This window comes from Bos grunniens, chromosome 5 (genome assembly GCF_055505025.1).
Source record: "Bos grunniens cultivar Pamir isolate PY7600 chromosome 5, Bosgru_T2T1.0, whole genome shotgun sequence".
In the NCBI taxonomy this organism is placed as follows: Eukaryota; Metazoa; Chordata; class Mammalia; order Artiodactyla; family Bovidae; genus Bos; species Bos grunniens.
Genome location: NC_141169.1, coordinates 81,826,873 through 81,849,767, shown reverse-complemented (window position 1 = coordinate 81,849,767; position 22,895 = coordinate 81,826,873).

The window sequence follows — 22,895 nt, the reverse complement described above, 5'->3', positions numbered from 1 at the left end:
AGGAAATGGAGGCACTGACATTTTGAATAATCCAGTTCAGTGTTGTGAGTCACCTATCCACAGTATTCAACAACTATTTAATTGAATGCTACTGCCTCAGTACCAGGATAATTATAGACACTGTGGAGGATTAGAAACTTGTAAAATTTTAGGGCTTCGAGAACCAAGTGGTCATCCAGGAAACCACGACACAGTATCTGGCCTCGAAGATGTTACACTTCACTGTGAGAGACAATATTGACTCCCATGAATGCCGGCAAAATAAAAAGTGCAGTACAGGTGCCTCTTGTAGCCACCGATCAGCTTGTCCACTTTCTTTCACAGCTAAGCTGCCTTCCAAGGAAGTTCACATTATACTAACAGTCACTGCTTTCTTCTTCTCAGCTTCTGGGAGGAACACCCAAAGCTAACTGCTAAGTTAAAAATGGGCACTTTTCAGGCTGCCTCTGACTTTCCTCTCTGCAGCATTTGATGTTCTTGACAGCTCCCTTCTGGAAACTTTCTACGTGTCCAATAAGGAGTGTACTGTCTCTCCTTTCATCCTCATTGCCCAGCAATCTTCTGAACAGATCTTCCTGTATTTCCTATCTTAGTAAAGAATCTTACCATGCACCCAACTGGGCAAGCCAGGAATGCTGGAAAGTAGAAGATTTGAGGGATTGGGGAGATCACTCACTAGGTGTTCCTTTTATTCACCATCATGTTCTGTCAGTCCCCAAATCTTGTATTTCTTTATTAACATTATATGTGTCTTTTCCTCTGGTTCTCAACACTATTGCATAGGCTCAAACCCTTATTGTATATTACCTGTATTATTGAACCATCTATTATTAATCTGGCTTCTGGCTTCTAGGCTTATGCTCTGTCGATCCATCCAGCAGACTAATGCCAAATTTACTTTCTTCCCTGCCCCCAAAATTGTAATCAAGCTACTGACACCATAATCCTATAGGAAAAACTCAAAGTCCATAGCATGATCTTCAAGAGCATGTGTGATCCCAACCCTGTTCATGTCTCTACCGTCACATACACCTTTGTCATATTCAATGACTTGTGGTACTGGAACAGCAAAACTGCTCTTCCATACTTCTGTGCCTTTGTTTATTCTGCCCAAACTCACCTTTCTATTCTCAAGAATCCTTCTTTGCATTTTAATCCACTTTGTCCATACCTGTATCATAGCCCTTACCAAGCTGTACAACTTTTACAAAGGCAAGTATTAAAACAGATAAATAACAAAAACAATAAGGCATGTTTAAGAGACCATGAATAGTTTCACTTGATTGAACTCAGGTTCTTGACAGACCTTGAAGGTATGGAACACAAAATGAAATGGGTAGTCATTTACAGATTTTTATTAGGGAAGTTAATTGGTCAGACTCACATTTTAAAATCTTTATTCCTGTGATCTGTAAGATGCATTACAAAAAGGGCATAATTTTTAGAGGCTGAATGAGGGCAGGCAATGTGGTTGAAGAAAAGAAAAAGAAATCATTCCAGAGATACTTACGCAGAAGAATTAGCAAGTCTGATATATCAATTAACTGAAGTAGACAATTTATCTATTGAATCAATAATTATTGAGCACTAAGGAAATTCTTTAGAAGATGGAAATACCAGACCACCTTACCTGCTTCCTGAGAAATCTGTATGCAGATCAAGAAGCAACAGTTAGAACTGATGGAACAACAGACTGGTTTCAAATAGGGAAAGGAGTATGTCAAGGCTGTATATTGTCACCCTGCTTATTTAACTTATATGCAGAGTACATCATGAGAAATGCAGGGCTGGAAGAAGCACAAGCTGGAATCAAGATTGCTGGGAGAAACATCAATAACCTCAGATATGCAGATGACACCACCCTGATGGCAGAAAGTGAAGAGGAACTAAAAAGCCTGTTGATGAAAGTGAAAGAGGATAGTGAAAAGGCTGGCTTAAAACTCAACATTCAGAAAATGAAGATCATGGCATCTGACCCCATCACTTCATGGAAAATAGATGGGGAAACAATGGAAACAGTGACAGACTTTATTTTGGGGGGGGGGCTCCAAAGTCACTGCAGATGGTGACTGTAGCCATGAAATTAAAAGATGCTTGGTTCTTGGAAGACAAGCTATGACCAACTGAGACAGCATATTAAAAAGCAAGAACATTACTTTGCCAACAAAGGTCGGTCTAGTCAAGGCTATGGTTTTTCCAGTAGTCATGTATGGATGTGAGTGTTGGACTATAAAGAAAGCTGAGCACCAAAGAATTGATGCTTTTGAAGATTGGAGAAGATTCTTGAGAGTCCCTTGGACTGCAAGGAGATCCAACCAGTCCATCCTAAAGGAAATCAGTCGTGAATATTCATTGGAAGGATTGATGCTGAAGCTGAAACTTCAATACTTTGGCCACCTGATGTAAAGAACTGACTCATTGGAAAAGACCCTGATGCTGGGAAAGTTTGAAGGCGGGAGGAGAAGGGAACAACCGAGGATGAGATGGTTGGATGGCATCACTGACTCTATGGACATGAGCTTGAGTAAGCTCCAGGAGTTGGTGATGGACAGGGAGGACTGGTGTGCTGCAGTCCATGGGGTCGCAACCAAGTGACTGAACTGAACTGAACTAAAGAGTTGTTATATTCCCTAGAAATACAAAAAAGTTATGACAATGTTCCTACTCTTGTTGTAAATCAACATAATGCAATACAAAGTTCAGAAGTAAACTCAAATATAGATAATGAAGTATGAAAGCGAAAGTGTTAGTCATTCTGCTGTGTCTGACTCTTTGCGACCCTGTGGACTTTAGCCTGCCAGGTTTCTCTGTCCATGGAATTCTTCAGGCAAGAATATTAGAGTGAGTAGCCATTCCTTTTCTCCAAGGGATCTTTCTGATCCAGGGATCAATCCTGGGTCTCCTGCATTGCAGGCAGATTCTTCACTGTCTGAGCCACTAGGAAAGCCCCAAATATAGATGAGTTTAGTAAATGAAAACATTGTAGCTCTAGAACAACTGACTAGACATTTAGGAAAAACATAGGTAAAGTTATATTTTCCCTATGCCCTACTCACCAAATTCAGTTCCAAATAAACTGAATTTAAATGTAAAATAATAAAAACAATAGAATAATCAGAGGTTAATATATATATAATTCTCTGGCATTTAAACCTTTCTAAACAAAGCATCAAAGAAAGTAAATAAAAGGCAATGAATTTGACTACATAGGATTGAAAATATGTTCATCACAAAAATACAGCAATAGAAAAATTGTTGCAATATAAGGGTAAAGGATTAATGTGATATAGACACTTTTGTTGTACCATTTTGGCTTTGGCCTGTTTCAAAGTCTGTCAGGAGAAAAGCCTGAGGACCTATCTGATTACTTGATTTTTGAGACTATTAGTTGAGTACCCCTAAATTGGTAACTGCTTTGCCCAAAGAACTCTAGAAACTATGAAGAAGCAGAGAGATTAGACTGCTCCATCACACTCCTTCAGAAAAAGGAAAATACTTGAGCCTTATCAAACATTTATACCCTGAAGTTTTCTGATGATATACCTTTGTTTCCTGATACTTAGTTTCAGGAGTCAAATAATTTCCATGCATCCAATAAGCACATCATGAGAAGCTGGTATGTTCTAAGGCACTGTGTCAGATGCTGTCCTTTACTCAGGCAGAATTATCTTCTCAAAGATGCATAAGACAATGCCCTTGTCCTCAAGAATTTCATGGACAGACATTTAAAGAAGAAACAATGTTTACAGTGCAACCTACATTTACTGATACCCAATGCATTTGAATTCTTCCATAAGCCCAACCTGGCTGGGTTGAGTACATTGTGGAGGACATGGGGGAGACAGCATTTAACAGCTCCAGCACAGACTTTCCTTTTTGGTTAGATGGAGCCTCAGTTTGTGGGGCTGTCAGCACAACCCTTCTAAAATGTCACATTCCCCTTCCATGATGTTTAAGAAGCAAAGGGATGTGGATTTAAGAGATGAAGAAAATGATGCTTATTAGTTTGAATGAGGTCATCTGAGTTACTCTGCAGGATACTTAAAGGAAGAGAACAGACCCATGCTAGCTAAAGCAGCCTCAATAAAGTCAAGCATCTATATAATATATAGAATGTTATTATGTTTTCCTCATGTTCTTTTACATGATAAGCCCTAGAGACTTCCGATTTTTGACTTGAGTACGTGAAACATATACTATGGCAAGAAGGCCATAACCACCTCCACATGGGTGTCTCACTGCCATGCAAACTTCACATTCCTGAGCCCATAACACCCCGCCAACTCTTCTTCTTGGTTTCCATTTGCCAGGTTTGCCCCCTACCCCCTGATTTTCCAATGTCCTCTGAGCCTTCTTATTTGGGGATTCCTCTCCCAGATTCTTTTTCAAGCGTACCTTTAGGGCTTGATGAACTGTGTCCTGGCTTTTGACCAACTTCCTTGCAGCTTCTTTACTTCACCCCCTCCTTGTGCTCCCCCCAACCCATTCCCAGGCTGCTGTGTCAGCTCCAAGGTTATGTTCTACAAACATATTTTGAAATGTTCCTCTTTTACTCTTCATTCAGAAATTCTCTCAAGACTTACCTCTTTCTGAGACTAACTCTCAAAATGTTTGGTAAAGTAAAGCAAAACAAAGTTAAAAAATGTCAGCCATCTGCAAGTCTTTCAAATGAGGGAAAGGGCCCACACTGCAGCTCTGTCTTTAATTGGCTTCATGGCTAAATGCTGAACAGAGACCTGTAAGCAGCATTTGGGAATACATACTGTGCTTCCTCTCTCATTATCTCTCCACCCCTTCCAGATTGGAGGTAAGCTAAGGACACAGATTCTGGGATGCTTGTGGGTTCTCTCTGACCCTCAGTGATTATTAAATAGCATATTTGGGCTCAGTTTTTCCCCTGCATTGTGGTTTCTGTGATTAAGTGATGCGCTGAATAATGTTCTTGCAACTCCAACTGGCTAACATATTTTCACTATTTATGTATATTCATTTTTTATTTTTCTGCAGAAAGAGAAAAAGTGGTATTTGAAAAGCAGATAGATATTTGTTCTTCCCTTTCTTTTCTCCTTTGTGAAGATTTGACAAAATCTTGAAAGTTCTTGATGAGATTTTTTCCAAGAGACCAGCACCACTGTAAGATATCAAAGGGAAACTATCTTTCTATTGTAAATCATCGTATACTCACTGTACCAGGGAATGAAACAGAATTTCCAAATTTTGCTGACTGGCAAATATGAGGGGAAAAGGAGAGGGAGGAAGAGGAGAAAGAAATGAGCAATGAGAGCAAGAAAAAGAAAGATAAAGAGAAGGAAAAAAGGAGGAGGTGACAAGGAAGCATTTGTGTATTGAATGAGTTTGAGTTAACTGAACATCTTCCTTCACATGTTGGCTCCTAGGTTGGAAAGGTGGCTAATTTCCTTCTTGCTCTCAGTCACAATTTTGTTTCACATTATACCTATTACTTTTTTATTTTGAATTTTAAAACAACAGTGATGGTAAATATTTTGACACTGAGCTTTGAAAAAAAAAAAAAAAAGACAGAGCTAGAACTTTTTTTTTTTTTTTTCACAATGGTCAATTTATATGATTCCCAGTACAATTTAAAGTGGTTCAATTTCAAAAGGGTAGACGTTCAAATAAGCATGGTCTAATTCAAAATATGCTTTAAAATATACAGATCTGACTGTAAGAAAAAGACCTCTTCAAGGTGATATATTTTGCATTAACATTAAAACAAAACCAGGCAGGGCCTTTTCTTCAGAGATAATTGAAGAAAAGAGAGTTTTGCCAAAACTAAACAAAACAAAGAATCATTTTTGAACCTGAGAATTCTCCCACGCCCAAACATGATTAAAACGCATCTTAGTTAGGCCATTTCGATCACTGTGCCTGTTGCAAAATCTGTTCAGAGTCCCTGGCAATTTTATGATCTTATCTGTGTTGTCCTTTTCTTCAATCCTAAATGGCTTTGACCATCTAGTATGATGCTGTCCTGCTGGAGCTCAAGTAAGTGCTTACAGAGGATGTGATGTGGAGAGCTCAAAGCCATTTGAGAATGATGCCATACACACACCCATGTCCCCCAGTAAACCCATTATAACTTGGCTTCTTATCTCTCTACAAAAGGGACTTTCTGAGAAGAGAAAGGGAAAGACTGGAAGGAAATTAAGTGAGTAACTCCAGGACAGCATAAAGAAATATGCAGACAGATGCTTGGCATTTTTGGAGTTTTCTTTATTAAAGACTTTAATTGAATTTCTTTGACTGCAGTTCAGAGCCATGTCTAGAGCACACTGAAGATCTGTTACTTTCCTATTCTATTTATATGTCTATGAAGTAGATCATTGTAATGAATACAGATGGGCAATAAGTACAAAGTTATTGCATAATTTTTCAAAATTTTATGATTGCTTTTCCTACTTCCTCTTAGAATAATGGCCCCTCTGTGTAGCCTGGAGACCATTCACTATATCTTCAGTATATTTTACCATTTCAGCGGATTTTAATTTATTAGAGACACACAAGAAGTGGTGTGTAAACAATCCACAGAATGAAACTGATTTGTAAGACATGGATGACCTGAAGCAGTATTAAGTTACTTCTGAGATCACTTGGTGAATGCAAGTGCATATGTATTTTTTCCCCTTCATCCCCTCCCTGCCTGCTTTTTGATTTGGCAAGGGTTGGTGATTGGAGACTGGAGGGAAAACCAAATTAAAGCCACACACCAGCCCATAGCAAACAGAACAGAAAATGTCAGCCTTATGATGGGATGTGTAACAAGATGGAAAGTTTCTCCATGGCTTTGCATCTCTAAACCCTGCTTAGGCAAGAATGCAAAGCTGCCAGTTCTGTCTAAACAAAAACGGCTTTACAAGATGAGGTATGCTAATGGCTGCTCCAGCATCTGTGGGATTGCTCTGAATGGAAAACTGTTCAATTCCTATTCCTTTTGCATCATTACTCTTTTCTCTTTGCTTGAGCTTCTCTCGAGATATGATCACCATGGGAAAAGTTTTCTGACATGACAATGCCAGGACCTGCCAAGCTGAGCCTGCATCAACAACCATTCTTTGTCAAGTTGTGTCCAGGACTGTGGTCTTTGCCTCGCAGGCTGTTTCCTCCAGTTTAGGTTTCCCAATGACTTTGAACTCACAGCCACAGTGACTTTGATCAACTGTATATTTACTGCTCTAGACCAGAGCGTGATGGATGAGGGGATCATATACTATGGAAGCTCCTTAGTAAAAATGATTGACTTTGCCTGAGAGCGCAGGAGAAGGTTTCATAGAGGAACCTCATTTGCACTCATCCTTGAAAAATTAGTTTAGGCTATAGAAACCAGAAGCCAGAATATTGTAGCTGATGGACAAGCATACACTCATTATGAATCGCCACATAGACAGAGCTTAAAAAGTGTGTGTGTGCTTTGATGGGGATACCGATTGTCTATGAATTTGCCATCTGCAATTTTAAATATGAATATTCACATAAAAGGGGAATATAATATGGAAAACTAGGATTAATTGCAGGAAATACATGCTCTCCATATTTCTCTTGGCTTAAAGAGAACAGTTTAAATCTACAGTGCAAAGAATTTAAAATTTTAATTTAACAAAATTTTATAATATAGATTTAAAACTACCAAGGCTGCAGTGAAAGACTAGGGAAACCCACAGTAAATTGGGCCTGTGAAGTGAAGCAGTAGTTCTCAATCCATTTTTCTTATTCACTCCCTAAAAGTACTTGGAAAAACCATGTACCCTCAGACACATTTTCAAGTTGACATCTAAAAAATTTCAACATAAGTTTTAATAGTTTCCAAGAATTTAATTTATGATGCTTTTCACATTGATCTTTTAGATGATGTTTAAATTAATCAAATGGAATCTAAAAAGCTTAGTTGGTTGATAAATACTATAATTTATTAATTTTTTTTCTCTTTTCTAATGAACAAGTGGCTTTTCAGTAGTGGAAATTTTCTCTCCTTGAATTTATATTTCTATTCCATGTTTCTCACAGTCTTTGTTTTCTAATGTAATTTTTTAGACTTAATATAATTTTATTGGTCACTCTATCATATGTCTTTGTAACCAAAAAGTATATAAATCTATTTAAAAAAATTTACTTTGACATAAAATTCTAAATTCAAAATGCTTTCTTTTGGACTGAGTTACTATAATTACTTTTATTACAAAATTGAGCAAACTACAAATATATTATAAATTTTGGAAAAATTGTTGAATGTTAAAATGTTATTGAAAATGCATTTCTATTTGAGATGGATAGGGCTTTTTGTTTTTCCAATAAGTTTATGTGTGCTATTATGTACTGTTAAAATGAGCAGTGTTCAGCGTCTCTTCTATTCCTTCCTTTTTATTATTATAGCTGCTTTAAGTGCCGAGAAAAGTTGTTCTCATAGAAAAGAAAATGAAAGAATTTAGTACAGCAGCATCATTCATTTTAAACTCATGAATTTAATGCCAAATATCACATGGTGATATATCACAGAAGTACTTTCTGATAACCATGTGAAGTGAAGTGGCTCAGTTGTGTCCAGCTCTTTGCGACCCCATGGACTGTAGCCCACCAGGCTCCTCCGTCCATGGGATTCTCCAGGCAAGAATACTGGAGTGGGTTGCCATTTCCTTCTCCAGGGGATCTTCCTGACCCAGGGATCGAACCCAGGTCTCCCGCACTGCAGGCAGACACTTTTACCTCTGAGCCACCAGGGAAGCCCCTAACCATCTGAAGGCTGAGTACCAAAGAACTGATGCTTTCAAATTGTGGGACTGGAGAAGATTCAAGAGTCCCTTGGACTGCAAGGAGATCAAACCAATCAATCCTAAAGGAAATCAATCCTGAATATTCTTTGGAAGAATGGATGCTGAAGCTCCAACACTTTGGTCACCTGACTCACATAGCTGGCTCATTGGAAAAGACCCTGATGCTAGAAAAGATTGAAGGCAAAAGAAGAGGGCAGCAGAGGAGGAGACGGTTAGTATCACCAACTCGATAGACATGAATTTGAGCAAACTATGGGAGATACTGAAAGACAGGGGAGCCTGGTCGCAAAGAGTCAGACACGACTTAGTGAGTGAACAACTTGATTCATTGACACTGAAGTGCTCAAAGAGAAAAGTGAAGTCATCCAGTCATGTCTGACTCTTTGCAACCCCATGAACTGTATAGCCTAGGAGGCTCTTCCATTCACGGAATTTTCCAGGCAAGAATACTGGAGTAGGATATCATTTCCTTCTCCAGGGGATCTTCCTGACCCAGGGATCAAATCCAGCTCTCCCCCATTGCAAGCAGACGCTTTTACTGTCTGAGCCATCAGGGAACTGCTTTAGTATTAAAAAACTTAGTCAAAGGAAAAAAAGTTTTAGAATCCTGATAAACATTTATCTGAAGAGTCAAATGATGAAAAGTAGCAAGTAAACGTATCATGAGGAAACCAGGACCCGGGAAGTACAGTGTTGTGGTAGTAAAAGAAGAGAAGGTTTCAAGCAGAAGTACTTAGCAGTGCCAAAATAGTTCAGAGAGGTAAGCTTGAGGCAGACTAAAAGAGGCCATTATTTTTCTGAGGTTTCAAAAAGAAACCTTAAATTTTTCCTGTACGTGAAACCATGAATTCTGGCATTGCAATCGCATTATACAGGATCTTGGATTTAGGACATTGGAGCATTATTTTTTCTTAAAAAAAAAAAAACAAAACTGTTTTATGTATGAGTCTCTTTTTAGGATTTTTATTCTGATCCAACTGTCTATTTGTCTATTCCTGAACTGACAGCAGGTTAGGTTGGCAAGCATTTGGTCCTGTCCAAAATATCCATAAGAATTTTGGTCTATGTCAGAAGGTCCCTTAAATTTGGTCCTGTCCAGAATGTCCCTGACTGTATTGCTCATGGACAGATGGTTTTGGACAGAACCAAATATCAAGTACCTTTTGGCAGGGACCAAATGTCTTTTGGACCAACTGTCTATGGATGTTTTGGGTAGGACCAGATGTCTGCAAGGGTAAGTTATCATACTATTGCTTTACACAAAGTATTTACTTTAGATATGACAAATCCTCTCATTTCTGTTCTTTATTAAAATTGTCAAAATTACATCTTTATAATCATGAATTTTTACCATGAAAATATTATATCTACTTCTTTTTTTTTACTTTTTTCAGTAATGTTTTGCAATTTTCTTTATAAAGGTGTTGTATGTCTCTTGTTATTTATTTTTAGATACCTGAAGTTTTTGTTGGAACTGTGAATGGAAATTATTTTTCCATTGCATTTTTTTCTCTGCTTTTTATTTTATTTTATTTTTTAACTTTACAATATTGTATTGGTTTTGCCATATATCAACATGAATCCACCACAGGTATACACGTGTTCCCCATCCTGAACCCTCCTCCCTCCTCCCTCCCTGTACCATCCTTCTGGGTCGTCCCAGCGCACCAGCCCCAAGCATCCAGTATCGTGCATTTTTGAATAATGATTTTTTTCACATTGATCTTTTAATGAGTAGTAATGTGAAATTCTCTTAGTTCTTAAAAATGTATTGGCAGTTTCTCTTGGTTATACCACGTAGACAATCGTATTAGTTACAAATGAAGATGCTTTGATCTTTCATTTCTAAGTTTTACTCATTTTATGCCACATTTTGTCTTTCTGCATTAGATAGAAACTGCAGTAGAATGTTGAATACAAGTAGCAACATATAAATCGCATTTTGTTCCTAACTTTGCATGAAATAAAAATTTCACTATTAAATTTAGATTTTATTGCAAGTCTTCAATGAATACCTTTATCAGATGAAGAAATTTCCTTTCTATATTAAGCATGCTCAGGGCTGTATCACACATGTAAGTTGAATTATCAAATGTTTGCATTTATTAAAAGAATCATATTTTTCTCTTTTAATTTCTAATTGTGATTTATTACTTTACTAGATTTTTAATGTAGGAACACCATTTGATTTCTGAAAATAATGCTATTTGGACGCAATATAATATTTTAATATTCACTGATGAATTTTACTTACCAATATTTTATTTGGGATTTTTGCAGGTATACTGGAAGTGAAATAGATCTATGGTTTTACTTTCTTTTAGTTCCCTTTTCTAGTTTTGGTATCAAAATTATATAAGACATATAAATTTCTGTATGTATCTATTTCTGTGCTTGGAAGAGTTTGTACATGATAGAAAATATTTATCTAATGATATTTGTGAAAATTCACCTGTAAAACTATCTGAGCCTTTTGTCTCTTTTGTGAGGAGACTTTTGAGGATCAATTCAATTTATTTAATGACTAATTCAATGGTATTCATTTAAACTGTGCTGTAAATTTCTGGAGGTTTCCAATATTATTTTCTTGTTATTTTGAAAATCTCCATTTATTTTTAGTTATCCTTTTCTGATCCTAGTATTACTGTTTTATTATTTGTTTCTTTTTTAATCTGCCTTACTAAGTTTTGCCTAATTCATCAGTTTTTAAATAACCACCTATTGATTTTCATTTCATTTTCATTGATTTTCACTGTGACTTTGAGTTCTCATTCATGTCTGCCTTTATAATTTCCTTCCATCTAATTTTCTTAGGCATTCTGTATTTCTTTTCAATTTCTTGATTTGAGCACATTTATTTTTTCTTCCTTTTTAAAGATTTTTTAAGGAAATTCACCTCAGTTTCTCAGTTGTTTTTTTTTTTCTTTAGTCAATGTCTCCTCTCTCTGATAGCTTTTGGTTTTCTTTACTATTTGTATTCCTTAATTTCACAAAATTCTGTGTTGGTTTGTGCTTATTTGTTTTAAATATTTCCTCTCAGTATTGGAATGCTCTTTCAATTACTCAGCCATAAAAAAGAATAACATTCTGCCATTTGCAGCAGTGTGGATGAACCTAGAGAAATAAAGTCAGTGAAATAAGTCAGAAAGAGAAAGATAAATATTGTATGGTATCATTTATATATGGAATATAAAAAATAAAATGAATTATATGCAAAACAGAAACAAACTTACAGAAACAACACACTAGTGGTTACTAGAGGGGAGAGGGAAGTGGGGAAGGGTAAGATGGGAGTATGGGATTAAGAGATACAAATTAATATGCACAAACTAAATAAGAAAAATTATTTAATTGTACAGCAAAATGAATTATAGTCATTAATTTTTAATAACTTTTAAAGGAGTAGCACCTATAAAAATACTGAATTACTATGCTGTAAGCCTAAAACTAAGATAATATTGTAAATCAATTATGCATCAATTAAAAGAAAACTAACATTTCAATGCAGAATAATTCTTAGTCATTATCTTTACTGACTCTCTCCATTCTCTCACTGATTTTATTAGAATTTGGATTTGCAGAATGACTTTCAATGAGAAAAAAATTCTTGTCTTTTCCTTTTCCTTTCTCTTCTCTCACTTTAGCAGTTTTCCTGTTTTGTATGTAAGTCTGCCAAGCCTTTTAGAATCAGGTCCTAGGATGGTGTTCTTGTCCTGCAGTGACATCGACTATCCTACATGCAGTCATAAGGCTAGTTAGCAGTTTGGCTTAATTCCTTGTCATAAAGCTGTGTCTTAGTATTTCTTAGTATTTCTGTCTCTTAGCTTGATACAGGGGAACCTCTCTTCAGGTATCAGTTTCAAACAATCAATACCTCTACTGTGCATGAAGACCTTATAGGATAGGTTTCTCTTGAAGAGGCAAGTCTTGGTTACCGTGACCACTGCTAGGCATGGAAACTAGCAAGACTATGTCTTCTATCATGCTTACTGATTTGCATGTCAATTATGTTTTTAGTTTACTAAAATGTTTATTTTGTTTTCAAATATGCTATGTCTTTTTAGTTATTGCTTTTAAAGCATTTTAATTAGTTTTGTTATATGGATTAGAAGAGAAAAAAAACTTGTTAGTAGACTTGGAGTCAACTTATAATGAAAATAAAATGAGATTTTAAGACATTATGTACATTGAGCATGCTGATTTTAAGTGTTTCCTCATGTTAGGACTACCAAGCATGTTTAAAGAAGCCCCTTTGATAGTAAAGCTTTTGATACAGGGTATGTTTATTTGACCTAAAACACAAAGCCATTAAACATCAGGATATTTTTAAATGACCAAATAATATGCAAGATCATTGCTATCACCTCAGGAGTTGTATCAGTGGCCTTGATTCCACTCCATCCCAATCCTTACCTACTAGAGAAGGTATGGTATGGATCAGGTAGGGTTACCCACAACCTGCAGGTAAACAACCCAAAGCAAGTATCTTTATCAATCCTTTTAAGTGGATGAAACTTTAAAATACAAATGTAGTCAAAACCTGATGAACCAAGAATGTTTAACATTCAATTATAAGAAATATAAACAGTATAAACATTAATGTAGTTAGTTGATATTTTAGGGAAATTTTAGGATGTGATGATAGGTTTCTGGGGAAGAGAAGGTGACTTTCATTTATTCAATAATTATTAGTCAAGCAAAAACTATAAGAAAAGAGCCTTAGACAAAAAGCTACAGCCTTTGAAGAGGAAAAACTTACTGAAGTTTTGGCTCACGAGGCTGAGAAATTCAAGCAAAAAGCTATGAGAAAGACACTTTTATCTTGTTTATTCTTCTGGAGCAAAATAGTCTTTAAAATTACTTAAAATGGAAATTTTTCTCTTTATGCCTTACTTCCAAGAATTTCAAAGCTAAATTTTATGTTTAATTGTATTATTATCTAAGATTTGAAAATTATCTTGATCTTCCATCTGTTGAATTTTGAATCCTTTTTTCAAATGTTATTTCAGCTACATAGTTCTCTTAAATTATTTTTGGAATTAAGATATTAGTGAGTGAACTGAAAAAAATGAATTAACAGTATTGGAGCTGTGAGGGGAAAAGCTATAGAGCTGATTGAAAACTGAGATCAACACTCTCTCCTCCCTCATAAACAGGAAATTGTTAAATGTATTTGTATATTAGGTAATGTGTGAGCTTCCAAGGTGGCACGGTGGTAAAGAATATGCCTGCCAGTGCAGGAGATGCAAGAGATGTGAGTTCAATCCCTGGGTTGGGAAGATTCCCTGGAGTAGGGAGTGATAACCCACTCCAGTATTCTTGTCTGGAAAATCCCATGGATAGAGGAACCTGGCAGGTTAAAGTCCACGGGGTTGCAATAAGTCGGAAACAACTGAGCAATTGAACACATGTAATGTATATGAATAACTGCTATATTCTTAACATTTCACTTCCTTCTCGGGAGCTCCTCAAATGGAATTTATGTCTGGTTAGGAGTAATACAGTTTAAGAAGGATGGGGATATACTGGAGAGGTTACAATGGAAACTATTTAAAATGATGGGCATTCTAGGTTTGTAAAGGAAAATGGAAAGACATATTAGATTTATTCAGCAAAATGAGAAATAGTGCTAGGTTAGGAAGAAGACAAAATCACAGGGAAGTCATTTTTAACTGTAGCAAAGCCATGCTGTGCTGTGTACTGTGGTTAGTTTCTCAGTTGTGTCCTATTCTAGATTGCATTTTTTGAAAGATCTGTTATTTTACTTAAATATTGAGAATACTTACAGAGGTTAAGAAAAATTTTCTAAATGGAGATTCCTCTCAGTACCGTTTAGTTCTTTGGTCTCCTCGACAAAGAAACTTTGGTCAATTTTCTTTAGTAATAACACAAGTAATGGGGCATAGAGAAAGGACATACCCACATCCCTGGGCAGGAACTGTGTCTTTGACCCTGGAATTACTGCCAACTATCTTTGTGGGTGATTTATAGATTAAAAATATTTTATCCTTCCAAGAATTCTGCAGGAGATGCCCACAAGAATTCAGTGAGGTGTGGATGGGACAGTGGAAAAGATGCGAGACCCCTCCTTTAAGCACCGGGAAAACGAGGTTCCAGTTTGAGCTCTTTCCTTAGCTGGTGATTAGTCACTTAGCTTCTTTAAACTTTGTTTCTTCATGTCTAAAATTAGGTGGACATGGGGATAAATCTCTGAGGGCTTTAGGAGTTCTGATCAGCTATGATTACATGGAATTCTGGGACTTGATGTTACTAGAGTCAAGCAGGAGCAACGAATAAGGAATATAGTTTTTCTCTAGCTACTCTCCTTAGAAAATTGTTGTGAAGTTTGCCTTCTGAAACAAACAGTTTTGTAGATTGCATGGTGTCCTCACTGCCACCACTATTGAGTTTTGTCATGGCTAGATAGAATGTTGCCATCACTGGTGAACTTTGACCTCTGCCCTTTCCAAGTGGAAAGAGAGAGATTATCGAGAAACTGGTTGTCTGTGACCCCGGTCACCCTGCTTGGCTGTCATCATCACCTTCAACACTGAGACCTTTATTTATACTCCAATAAATAATGCCTTTTAGATACTCAGCTAGCTACTTTGATTGCATTCAAGCCTTCAAAGCACAAGGCCTTGAATTATTTTCCCTCTAGCTTTGGCATACTCTGGTCCTGCCCAATGTGGAAACGGCTTCCACCTCCTTATCCCCTGTTCACACTTTCCCCATCAATCTGATGACATGAAACCGCTTGACTCATAAACAGGACTTAGAGAAACAGAGGTTAAACCACGGGCACCAAAAGTGGTTGTGAGCCTGCAAGTGTGGAAAGAGTGGGAAAATCCACAAGCATGTGGTTGTTACCATCTGCCCCGAGTGCTGAGCTGTAGAACCAAATTCAGCAAGAGCCTGCTATTTAAAATAATGCAAATACTTCTTGGTAAAGACCAGCCTGCTTTGCCACAGAACACCTCCTTTTTAGAAGTTTCAAATGTGGAAACGGATGTGTTGACTTCCTTTCTTTTTAATTAATGATAGGAACAGTTCTATATCTCTGTGTTACTGATCTCCTCCCTTATACCTTTTGTACATTAGCTGGTGACCCAATAGAGTAATAACTATTGCAAATGTTTATATGTGTATGCTGTTTAGAGGAAACAGCTCTAAGGACTTTGTGCATATTAACGCATTTAATGTGTACAACAACCTTATGTCTTGGTATTTTTATTATCTCTTATTTAACATACAATGTGCCACGTTGTGCCAAATTGCTTCAGTTGTGTCTGTCTCTTTGCAACCCTATGGACTGTAGCCTGCCAGGCTCCTCTGTCTATGGGATTCTCCAAGCAAGAATACTGGAGAATTCTTGCCATGCTCCCCAGGGATCTTCCCGATCCAGCGATCAAGCTCACATCTCTTATATCTCCAGCACTGGCAGGCATGTTCTTTACCACTAGTGCCACCTGGGAAGCCCATTTAACACACAAGGAAATCAAATATAGAGAGTTGAAATGCCTTTTCCCAGGGCTAATGATTGGCAAAGCTAAAGATTGGCAAAGGATCTGAATTTGGGAGTTCAGTCTCTGAAGTTTCCATCATGTTCTTCTGAGAAAGGAAAAGATGAAAACTGAGAAAACTGATGGTGCCACAGTGATGACGCCAAGACACAGGAAGCTTCTTAATAGACCGCTGGGTCAGCTGTTCCTAGGAGAGTACGCCAGGGACAGCTGCTGCTGCTGCTAAGTCGCTTCAGTCGTGTCCAACTCTGAGCAACCCCATAGACGGCAGCCCACCAAGCTCCCCCGTCCCTGGGATTCTCCAGGCAAGACAGCTAGGTTCCAGTAAAAATGACTTATTTCTTTAATTTTTGTTGTGATCTTGTAGCGCCTACAGAATTGCTATGCACTCAGCAGCTGCTTTGGATCTTTAAGTTAACTCTAAGTGTTACAGTGGGTGGACTGGTAGGACAGCCCCACAGCTTCAGGTATCAGAGGCAGTTTTGTGGTAATTCTGAGGTTCATAGGGGAGTGGAATGTGATAATTAAAAGACAGTCACTTGAAAGGTTTAAAACTAAACTTCTATTATACAGAGTGAAGTAAGTCAGAAAGAGAAAAACAAATATCGTATGCTAATGCATATATATGGAATCTAGAAAAGTAGTACTCCTGAACCTATTTGCAGGGAAGGAATGGAGATGCAGGTGTAGAGAATGGGCTTATGGACACGGCGAGGGGAGGAGAGGGGGGATGAATGCACAAAGTAACATTGACATGTGTACTCACGTGTAAAATAGCTAGCTAGTGGGAAATTGCTATACAACACAGGGAGCCCAGCCTGGCGTTTTTGACGACCTAGAGGGGTGGGATGGAGGAGGGGAGGGGAGGGAGGGTATATGTGTGTATGCATGACTATTTACATTGTTGTATGGCAGAAATCAGCACAACATTGTAAAGCAGTTATCCTCCAACTAAAAAAAAAAGAACACCTTGAAAGGAAAAAAAAAAAAAAAAAAACACTGGCATGAAGATAACTTGGAAAATAAATGAAGATTTAAATGTAAAAAAAAAAAAAATCTAACTAAACCTCTGGCAGATATCACCATGTAACTGGACATTTTCAAGTGCTCTCCCGAGGACTTTTCAGCAAGGTCAATGTAAACAATCATGTGTATCAAGATGATTGTGAGCAACCCTGTGCAGTGAAACACATATAATGTAGCCTTCGATTATTATAATATAGGTGTCACGACTGTATTGCATTGCATCTCTTTCATTTGCCCTCTTACCCCTCCACACCTTTCTGATTTATAATAAAGAGGTCTCTATTGTACTCCATTGTGAGCATCCACTCTGTATCAGGATTTCCTGTCATCAGAAGCTTATTCAGAAGGACTTCCCTGGTGGTTCAGTGGTTAAGAATCTGTCTTACAATGCAGGGGACTCAGGTTCAATCCCTGATTGGAAAGCTAAGATCCCATATGCCATGGAGCAACTAAGCCTTATGCTGCAATCCACATGATGTGATAAAGCTGATCCCACAAGACCAAATAAGTAAGTAAATATAAAAAAGAAGCTTATTCAACAGGTTATATTTTTATCCTTTTAGTGATCAAACTCACTTATTTCTAAGTTTGATTTAAAACTATCAACATAAATAAAATACTTTGTTTTGACTGATAGTATGGAAAAGCGTATAATAAAATCCATTTTTTTTCTGTGAATTTCAAAGACAGTGCACTAGAAAGTTCATCTATTTTCCTTCTGTGATTCATCATCAATTTGGAGTTTTTTTTTGTGTGTGTGGTACAAATGAAATCAGAATATTTCCTTCCCTTATGTCTTCTCACATTGTGTGGGTTTATTAACTGCATGAGTCATATGGTTGAAACTTCTGAAAATTTCTGATTTAATAAACAGTAAGAGAACAGACCTCCTTTATCTCTGGGGCTGGGTCTCCCATGTTTTTCCGACAGTTGCCCAGAGCTATGAGATGTGGAGCAAGTGAGTGACTGACTGGGGGAGGTAGGTGGGGCAGGCACTCACTCAGTCTCTCAGGATAACACTTGTCTGAGCCTGTTTATCTTCTACATTTAACCTCAGCAAATCTGTCTCTGGACCTGAGAGATGTGGGAGAATTCATGGGGATGTGGAAATATTTTTCCATGAAAAAATAAAAAGTGAGTTGATTTTATAAGAACAGAAAGAAAATGGACATGCTGGGATTAATGCATGAGTTTTCTAGGGCTGCTATAACAATGTACCACAGACTAGGCGGCTCAAACAACAGAAGGTTATTGCCTCATAGTTCTGGTGTCTAAAATACAGAATCAAGGTGTCAGAAGGTTAGTTCATCCTGAGGTTTTGAGGAAGGATCTGTACTATGACTCTCTTCTAGATTCTGGTAGCAGCAGGCATTCCTTGGCTTGCAGACAGCATTCTCCCTGTCTTCACATCATCTTCCTCTATGAGTATCTGTCTCTGTGGCCAAATTTCCCACTTCATATAAGGATACTGGTCTTATAGGACTAGAGTCCACCCTACAGATTTCATTTTAACTTGATTACATCTGTGAAGACTGTGTTTCTGAAAAAGGTCTTATAAAGTAACTGTGCTTGAAGTATATTTGTGTGTGTGTGTGTGTAGGAAGAGATAATTCAACTCATAATGCTCACCAAGAAAACAAAGTGATGTACAGACTTATAAGTAAACCTTCCAAAGAAGACATTCAGATGGCCAATAAAAACATGAAAAGATGCTCAGCGTCACTCATTACAAGAGAAACAAAAATCAAAACTACAAACAGGTATCACCTCACACTAACCACTCAGAATGGCCATTATCAAAAAAACTATAAACAATAAATGCTGGAGAAGGTGTGGAGAAAAGGGAACCCTGGCTTCACTGTTGATGGCAATGTAAATTGACACAGCCACTATGGAGAACAATATGGAGATTCCTGAAAAAACTGGAATAACTGAGCAATCCCACTACTGGGCATATACCAGAAGAAAACCACAATTCAAAATGACACATGAACCCCAATGTTAACTGCAACACTATATACAATAGCTAGAACATGGAAGCAACTTAGATGTCCATTGACAGATGAATGGATAAAGTTGTGGTACATATATACAATGGAATATTATTTGGCCATAAACAGGAATGAATTTGAGTCAGTTGTAGTGAGGAGTATAAACCTAGAACCTGTTACACAAAATGAAGTAAGTCAGAAAGAGAAAAACAAATGTATTAATGCATATATATGAGAAATGGCAACCCACTCCAGTGTTTTTGCCTGGAGGATCCCAGGGACGGTGGACCCTGGTGGGCTGCCGTTTATGGGGTCGCACAGAGTTGGACACGACTGAAGCGACTTAGCAACAGCAGCATGGAATCTATAAAAATAGTACTGATGAACCTATTTACAGGGAAGAAATGGAGATGCAGACATACAGAACAGACTTGTGGAGACAGTGGGGGGAGGAGAGGGTAGGACAAATTGAGAAAGCAACATTGACATATATACACTATCCTGTGTGAAATAGATAACTAGTGAGAAGCTGCTATATAACATAGAGAGCCCAGCCTGATGTTTTGTGATGACCTAGAGGGGTGGAACGAGAGGCAGGAGGAAGGAACGAGAGGAAATATATATATATAGGTTTTCCAGGTGGCACTAGTGGTAAAGAACCTGCCTGTCGATGCAGGAGACATAAGAGACACTGGTTCAACCCCTGGATCAGGAAGATCTCCTGGAGGAGGGTATGGTAATCTACTCTAGTATTTTTGCTTGGAGAATCCCATGGACAGAGAAGCCTGGTGGGCTATGGTCCATAGGGTCACAAAGCATTAGACATGACTGATGTGACTTAGCATGCATGCATGATATATATAAAAAATTATGACTGATCGTATTGTTTGGCAGAAACCAAATCAACATTGCAAAGCAATTATCCTCCAATTAAAAAAGAAAAAAAAATTGAACCTAGTGAACTTGCAATCTTTAAGTAAAACCCTTCTGACTCTTCTTCCTCATACAGCATTTTTTCCTGACTTAAATAAGAACTATCCTTCCCTGGAGGCTCAGACAGTAAAGAATCCGCCTGCAGTGAGGGAGACCTGGGTTCAGTCCCTGGATTGGGAAGATCCCTTGGAGGAGGGCATGGCAACCCACTCCAGTATTCATACTTGGAGAATCCCCATGGACAGAGGAGCCTGGCAGGCTACAGTCCATGGGGTCACAAATAGTCGGACACAGCTGAGCAACCAAGCACACTATGTTGTGTGAACATAATTTTCCACCTCTTGAAAATCTGAATACATTTTGAAATCAAACCATGGGTTTGCATCCATTCTATGGAAGATCTAGGGCAAGAACTTTTCTCAACCCGCTTTTTTTTTTTTTTTGAGGTTCTTTTTTCTGATCTCTCAGATGGGTATTAGTATGCATGTTACAAGTATCATACGAGAATATATAAACCCTGAAGTGTAGAGACTTGAGTCTGTGTGTTCACTGAAAGGAGTCAAGCAGCAGCTAGAACAGTCCTGACACATGACAGACCGTTACTACCTGTTGAACTCATGAGTGAATGAACAGACATGCTGTATAAAGTTCATTTTATGCATATAAAAGAATTACAAGTTAGAATGTTCTGTATTGGAGAGAGTTGGCAGCAGAGAGGAAGAAGCATGGCCATGAAAGTCAGAAATGGGATTTCTAGTCTCAGCAATGCTAACTTACTGTGTGTTAACTGTGATGTAGGGAGATTAACCACTCAACTCCCCTTCACTCAAAAATTCTAAATGCAATGTTTTGTGGGAGAAGGAAATGTCAACCCACTCCAGTACTCTTGCCTGGAAAATTCCATTGATGGAGGAGCCTGGTAGGCTACAATCCATGGGGTTGCAAAGAGTAGGACACGACTGAGTGACTTCACTTTCTTTCTTTCTATAGTTCCTTTTGGAGAAGGAAATGGCAACCCACTCCAGTGTTCTTGCCTAGGGAATCCCATGGATGGAGGGGCCTGGGGGTCTGCAGTCTATGGGGTTGCAGAGTTGGATATGACTAAGCAACTAACACAATGTTTTGTGACACGCAATGTAATGTTAACATATGTTCCTAAATCCCATGCAGTAGAAGTAAGCCCCATGGTGTATGCTCAGGTTTTCTTGGGACTCTAACTAATTTCAACTCTGCCCTTTGTGTGTCCTGCCACACCCTTGAGAACCAGCTGAAATGGAACCCACCCTCAAGTGTTTGGGGTGGAACCATGCAAGGGGAACAGATGTAACATTTAGTCAGGCTTTCTCTCAAGTGTATTCTTCTCCACACTTGATGCAGAATTTCAGAGAAGTTTCATGTGCAAAAACCAACCAGGAATGAAAAGTAGTGAGTTTGAATTACTTTCCCAGAGTAGTGGGAATTTAGAATTCTTATAATGCAAATCAACACAAAGCCAGTACAAAGCCCATTTAGAATCAGATGAAGTGATGTTTATTTTATGGCTCTGGGTCCAGAGCGAAGCCACTTCCAGCTAGTCTAGTACCTAATAACATTTACAAAGTTCTTTCCAGCAAAACACAAATCTTTGGGGAATAGCTCATGCCTAGCTATTTCATGCCTTTCCACACTTGGCACAAGCAGATCTAGGATTTGATGTGGAAATTCCTCCTTGTTATAAGAATTTTGATTCTGGAAATATCTCTTTTCCTCTCTCTCATCCCCTAAAACTACCTGGTAGTGAAAGAAGTCATTGGGGAATAATTCACTAAGTAACATGAAAGTTAGCCTGCAAGTGAAATCACCTCTTTTGTTGGAGTGATGTCTCAGAAGACAGGCCCAAGCTTCCTCTGCCTGGGATGACAGTTCATATTGGTTCCATTCATTCACACACAGTCTGTCCAGCGCATGTCTTGGGCACCACAAGTTCCTTTCTTCTACATGTTTCTAATAATGTTAACTGTTCAATTTCCTCTGCCAATCTTATTCTGTAAACAATGCATCTCCTCAAAGTGAGGACACTGACTCAAATAGGAATTACCCATCTCACATTTACCAATACCCTTGCCCATGGAGTCCAGTGAGAAGTGTTAGATGGATAGTTATAAATAAAAATCCTTTCAAATTTCAAATCCCTGAAATAACCATGGTATCTTTTGGAATATAGACTCTGAGAAATCCTGATATGATTAATTGATGGTGTCCTCTTCCTTGTCCAGAGAAGCATCCATGTAGCATAAACTAACAGGTTCTAAAGCAGGTGAACATCATGTGGATTTGCACTTAGAAACCTCATATTGCCAATGGAGAATATATGGATAAAGAAACAATAACAACACAGTTATAGAGGATAAAAGATAGATGATAGATATAGAGATAGATAGATAGGACACTTTATCTAGGGGAGGATTTTTCTATCCAGAGTCCCTGAGATGGCCAGAAAAGGTCATAACTGATCTGGCTTTGAATAGGAAGGAGATAGTATTCCTGGCCGAGAGAGAAAAACATGAACAAAAGCAAATGTGGGTGTGGTATAGCAGTGATAAGCAGTTATGTATGACTGAAAGATTAAAAAAAAAAAAAAATAGGAGGAGTGGTCA